Source organism: Nannospalax galili, unplaced genomic scaffold (genome assembly GCF_000622305.1).
Source record: "Nannospalax galili isolate Female #2095 unplaced genomic scaffold, S.galili_v1.0 scaffold960, whole genome shotgun sequence".
Lineage (NCBI taxonomy): Eukaryota > Metazoa > Chordata > Mammalia > Rodentia > Spalacidae > Nannospalax > Nannospalax galili.
Window position 1 is genome coordinate 3,242,723 of NW_008348313.1, and position 6,733 is coordinate 3,249,455.

The following is a 6,733-nucleotide window of genomic DNA, read 5'->3' on the forward strand; positions in this document are numbered from 1 at the left end:
AGAGGCCTTTGTTACTGCGGCCCGGCCCCTACCCCGCCCTCCCCGCTGCGCCCCGCAGCCTCTGGATCACCCGAACCCCGGCCTCGGATGCACTTCCTCCAGCTCCGTCCTCCCGAAGGAGCCCAGAGCATCCTCCCCAGAGCCAGGAGTCCAGGCCGCCACTCCTCCCCTAGACCTCGGTGCACAGACCCGGCCTCCTCCCTCAGACCCAGGAGTCCTCCCCAGCCTCCTCCCTCAGACCCAGGAGTCCTCCCCAGCCTCCTCCATCAGACCCAGGGCCCTCCCCAGCCTCCTCCCTCCAGCTCCGTCCTCCCGAAGGAGCCCAGAGCATCCTCCCCAGAGCCAGGAGTCCAGGCCGCCACTCCTCCCCTAGACCTCGGTGCACAGACCCGGCCTCCTCCCTCAGACCCAGGAGTCCTCCCCAGCCTCCTCCCTCAGACCCAGGAGTCCTCCCCAGCCTCCTCCATCAGACCCAGGGCCCTCCCCAGCCTCCTCCCTCAGACTCAGAGGTCCTCCCCAGCCTCCTCCCTCAGACCCAGGTCCTCCCAAGCCTCCTCCCTCAGACTTAGGGATTACTCCCCAACCTCATCCCTCACACCCAGGGATACCCCCCACCTCCTCCCTCACACCCAGGGTACTCCCCAGCCTCCTCCCTCAGACCCAGGGGGTCCTTGGTAACATCTTTACCCACTGAGCCATCTCACCAGACCTAAAATCTCAAGTTTTTTGTTTTGTTTTTGTTTTCATGTTTTTGAGGCAGGGTCTCCCTTTAGCCACAGCTGGTATGGGACTCTCTATGGGGACCAGGCTGGCCTCAGTCTCATAGACATCTGCCCGCCTCTGCTTCCAGTGCTGGGATCAAAGATGTGCACCAACACGTGTGGCTATATCTGTAGTTTTATTGATTGTCATGTAAGGGCTTAAAAAGTTTAAGATTCTGGGGTTGGAGATGTAGCTCAGTTGGAAAAGTGCTTGCCTATCATGTGGGAAGCCCTGGGCTCCATCAGAAACACTGCCTCAACTGGGTGTGGTGGGCTGTGCTTGTAATTCTAGCGTTGGGGAAGAGGAGGCAGGAGGATCAGGAGCCCAAGGTCATCCTTGACTACTCTGGTGGGTGTTTGTCAACTTGACACAGACTGGAGTCACCTGGGAAGAGGGGACTTCAGCTGAGAAAGTTCCTCCATCAGATTGGCTTGTGGGGGCTTTTCTTGGTTGCTAATGATGTAGGAAGGCCCAGCCCACTGTGCGTGGTACCAGTCCTGGCCAGGTGGGCCTGGGCCTTATATGAAAGGTCACCGAGCACAAGCCAGGGGAAGCAAGCCAGCGAGCAGCGGTCCTCCATGGCCTCTGCTTCAGCTCCAGCCTCCAGATTCCTGCCTTGACTTCCCTCAGTGATGGACTGTGAGCTATAAGCCAAATAAACCCTTTCCTCCCCAAAATCCTTCTGGTTAGTGATTTATCACAGCAACCAAAACCCAAACTAAAACAGCTGCATATCAAGTTCAAGGCCAGCCTGGTCTATAGGAGACCCTGTCTCAAAATAAAAAGTGTCTGTTTCTGGAGCACTTTGGAATTCAGATATTTGGGTTTGGGAAGGTCCCCCTTCCCCAGTTCTTGTTTTTTGCCTCTTGGCTTTGAAGCGATCCTTTATTGCCTGCCCTGCAAAAACCAAGCCACAGCCTTTAAAGAGTTCGGCTTTTTCTGTGGGTGAGATGTTCTTTCAACTCCGCCAGCAGAAGGATCCTGGAGGGGCTTGGAAAGCAGAACAGGGCACAGCCTTGTTGCTCAGCGTTCATGAGATGGTGTGTGACATTGCTCCTGGGGAGACATGAACAAACATCTACTCACCTCACCCAAACACAGACCAAAGCAAACACACCATCAAAGTCCAAGTTGGCGAACCAATGGGCTTTACCGGGGTGACTTACAGGAATATGGGTGAGGGGTCACAGCCTTGTCCTCTTCCAGGCAGCTAGGCTGGCCTGAGAGCATCTCTCTCTAGGCCTTCGGGCTTATATATGATGGCGAGGGGCTTAGTGAACCTGGTCTGTTTCAGGGACGTCTTGAAGCTAAGGAGTTGCTTACCTTCGGAGTAACACACTTCTCTGCAGGGCCGACTGTTTCATCTCCCCTCAAAACATCTTGTTCACCTGCCTTTAGAACATCCAGTTGTTTACCCAGCTTCCCTCCAAGATGGAAGGTTTTATCTTGGAGGAAACTGCTACACAACACCTGGGCCGTGATTGCTCCTCCCTTAGGCTGCCCCAACCTCTGTAGGGCACATCCAGCTGGCGTATTCACTCATCCCCAGCGGAGTTCAATGGCATGCCTGTAGATGGCGCCTGCATCTATCCTGGGTGACCCTCCGTATCCTTTTGACAGCCTGCCCCCATGGACAGGACCTACTGCCTGCATAGAGCTCACCTGGGCAACCCAGTGCAGTCCCCCATGATCCCCTGGACCACAAACACCCCTTCTCCAATGTGGACTGAATCCCAGCCTAGGGAAGGGGGCCCTCTTCCAAGTTTCTTCTTCCTTTGGGTGTCCCATCTGGTCCTAAGGTATTTTTTTTAGTTATATTTTACCCCTTTATGGAGAGTTGCATGTCATCTTTAATAATTTCCACAAGGGGAGGGGAGTTGAGACAACTTCTCATGTAGCCCAGGCTGGCTTCAAGCTCATTATGTAGCTGAGAATGACCTTGAACCCTGCCTCCAACTCATGAGTGGTGGGATTACCGGCATGCACCTCACAGCCTGGCTTAATAATTTATTTTATTATTTCTAATATTTTATTTATTTATTATTTTATGTGTATGACTGTACTGCCTGCATGTATGTAAGTGCACCCATGTCCTGCAATGCCCGAGGTCAGAAGAGGTTGTTGGATCCCCTGGAACTGGAGTTATGGACGGTTGTTAGCCCCCATATAGGTGCTGGGACTCGAACCTGGGTCCTCCGCAAGAACAGCCAGTGCTCTTAACCGCTGAGCCATCTCTCCAACCCGTTTATTTATTATTGTGGGTTTGTGTGTGTATGTGTGTGTGTGTGTGTGTGTGTGATGTATGCATTTGCACACACCTGTGTTCACGAGAGGAGGCCAGAGGACATCTGGGGTGCTGCTCTGCCACTCTCTGCTTTTTCTCCCCTGAGACAGGGTCTTTTCCTGGATCTGGAGCCAGGCTGGTGTCCAGGAAGACCCAGTGATCCTCCAACCCCGCTTCCTATGGTCTGGGGTTACAGGTACATGGGGTGGACATACATGGATTTTTTTTTATGTGGGTTCTAGGGATTTGAACTCAGCTCCTCAGACTTCCACAGCCTTACTGGGCCATCTCCTCAGCTCCTGATTAATTAATTAACAAATAATTAATTGAGACAGGGTCCTACTATGTAGTCTCAGCTGGCCTGGACCTCACTAAGGAGACCAGGTTTGTCTCAAATTCACAGAGATCTGCCTCCCTCTGCTGGGATTAAATGTGTGCACCAGGGCTGGAGAGATGCTCAGCAGTTAAGAGCACTGGCTGTTCTTGCAGAGGATCCGGGTTCAATTCCCAGAACCCACATGGAGGCTAACAACCATTAATTACTCCAGTTCTAGGGGAATCTGAAGTCCTCTTCTGAACTCTGTGGGCATTGCATGACATGGTGCACTTACATGCATGCAGGCAATACATTCATATCCATAAAATAAAAATAAGGTAAAAATAAAATATTTTTAAAAATGTGTGCACCACCATGCCACGCTATAATTTTTTTAAATTTTATGTGTATGAGTGTTTTGCCTGCATGCATGTAAGTGCACCCATGTTGTGCAATGCCCAAGGTCAAAAGAGGGTGTTGGATCCCCTGGAACTGGAGTTATGGACAGTTGTTAGTCCCCATGTAGGTGCTGGGACTCGAACCTGAGTCCTCTGCAAAAGCAGCCAGTGCTCTAAACAGCTGAGCCATCTCTCCAGTCTCAATTTCTTACACTAAATGTTTCATGCTCATATTAAAAATTTCTTGAGAGCCGAGTATGGTGGTGCACACCTTTAATCCCAGCACTCGGGAGGCAGAGGCAGGCAGATCTCTGTGAGTTCAAGGCCAGCCTGGTCTACATAGGGAGTTCCAGGACAGCTGGTGCTACAGGGAGACCCTGTCTCAAAAAGACCAATAATAAATAAAATAATAATAATAATACTTTTTGTGACAGGTTCCCATGTAGCCCAGGCTGCCTTGGAAGTCAGTAGTTATCCACGATGACCTTGACCTTCTGATCTTCATGCCTCTGCCTCTCTAGTGTTAGGGTTGCAGGTCTGCACCACCACACCCAGTTTTATCCAGTGCTGGGATTCAAACCCAGGGCTTCATGCATCCTAGACAAGCACTCTACCAACTGAGCTACATCTCCAGCCCCTACAAAACATTTTTATTCTGTGTGTGTGTGTGTGTGTGTGTGTGTGTATGTGTGTGTGTGTGTCTGGGGGAGGTGGCATGTTAGGGCCTGTGTGTGGTGGAGGTCATAGAACAACTTGCAGGTGCTGATTTTTTCTACCAAGTAGATTTGGGGAATCAAACTCTGGTCTTCAGGCTTGACAGCAAGTGCCCTATTCTCCTGAGCCATCTTGTGGGCCCCAGAAAGAAATTTTGATGGAGCAAATTGCTTTACCTTTCTGTGACTAAATTTCTTCATCTGCAAAACCGGGCTTATCAATAACTGCATAGAGTTGCTGTGAGAACTGATAGGTTCTCCAGCACATAGAAAGCATGCAGCCCAGCTGCCAGCTCCCAACCTTGTCCTATCCACCTGCCACCTTTCCCAGGCACAGGTTCGATCAGTTAAAATAACTCACACTTTTAGTTCCAGCACTGGGAAGGTGAATCGCTGAGTTCAAAGCCAGTCTGGTTCATACAGCAAGTTTCAGGCCAGTTGCAAAATTGGGGGAAGGTGTCTGGAGTGCTTGCTCGGCAGAGGACCTGGGTTCAGTTCCCAGCACCCACCTGGAGGCTCACAACTGTCTGTAACTCCAGTTCCAGGGGGTCTGACACCCTCTTCTGGCCTCTATGGGTACTACATGCATATGGTGTACTTACATACATGCATATGGTGTACTTACACACATGCAGGCAAACACACTGATGAAAAATTAACCTAATGTGAAACTAATGAACTTTGACCTCAGTATGATGCTGTTCTGTGTGGTAGATGAATAGGCACCAATAAACGTATGCATATGAGTGTACTGCCTGCATGTATGTAAGTGTATCCATGCCTGCAATGCCTGTGGAGGTCAGAAGAGGCTATCAGATTTCCTGGAACTGGAGTCAGCCTGTTGTTAGCTGCCATGTGGGTGCTGGGAATTGAACTGGGGTCCTCTGCAAGAGCAGCCCGTGCTCTCCAGTCCCTGTAATAGTTTTTTTTTTAAGATGTTAGCTTTATAAGCCTCTACTTTAAGCCTGTGTTTAAAAGTTGTAAGAAAGAAAATCTTCCACTCTGAGTTCAGTCTCAGACTACCACAGGACAGACAGAACCGCAGTGTGAGTGCCCCGAGACGTCCTGCCTTCTATGGTCGCAGGTAAGCATCTGCTGCCACATATCTTGATTGTTAGTAATGGCTGAGATTGTACTGGCATCAGCAATATAGCGCACTGCCAGTAATGTCCAACCCTTGCCCACACTTGCCCAAAATACCTTTTTGTAAAAACACTGACCATTCACATTTCCTATAATAACCTAAAGGGCATGTACACATCTGTGCTGAAAAGTTTCAGCATCTGTACCAAAAATCTCAAATCCACTAATATGGTTACTGTCTAAGGATGTCTTGAAAAATCCTGTAAAGACCTGTGTGTATTTCTGGTCCGGGCCTCTGTTTTGGAGCAGGAGCTCAGACCGAGGTCCACATATAAGAAAGGAAAACTTCTTTGGCTTGGAATATGGTTACTGTCTTCTCACGTAACCGGGCCGGTTTCAATTTAATTCCCATAACGGTACACATATAGTAAAAATAAATAAAATATAAAAAAATTTAGAAGTCTAAAAAACAAAAACCACCCCACCCAAACAACAAAGCAAAACCAATGCACATTTATTCTACAGTTCTGGAGGACAGAAGTCCAAAGGAACGTCCAGAGTGTTGAGGGAGAGTACATCACTCCTGGTGGCTGCCAGGGCTCCTTCGCTTGCAGCTGCATCCCTCCATCTCTGCCCAGGTTCGTGTTCATTTTTTCTGTCTGTGCTCAAACTTCCTCTGTTTCCCTCTAAATAAATATAAAGCAAAATCGCTCTCTTCCACTTGGGAGGCTGAGGCAAGAGGATGGGGAATTCCAGGCTAGCCTGGGGTACACAAGGGGACCCAGTCTCAGAAAAACAAGAAGTTGGGTGTGATGGCTCACACCTGTAACCCTAGCACTGGAGAGGCTGGAGGAACATTGTGAATTTGAGGCCAGTCTGCTTATATGGTGAGTTCTCCGACAACCTGGGCTACAGAGCGAAATCTGGGACAACCTGGGCTACAGAGTGAGATTCCATCCATAAATAAATAAATAAATAAATAAATAAATAAATGTAAATAAATAATAAATAGATAAATAAATAAAAATAAAAAGTTTAACAAAACACCCAACAGAAACCCAAGCTGTGCCCCAGAGCGAGGTCAGGCCCAGCAGTCACTCTGGGAATGTTCCCTCCTCTGCCCTGTCCCTTAGCTGTGCTGGGTGCTGATAAAGGTGACAGAAGACGCCGGGGGGGG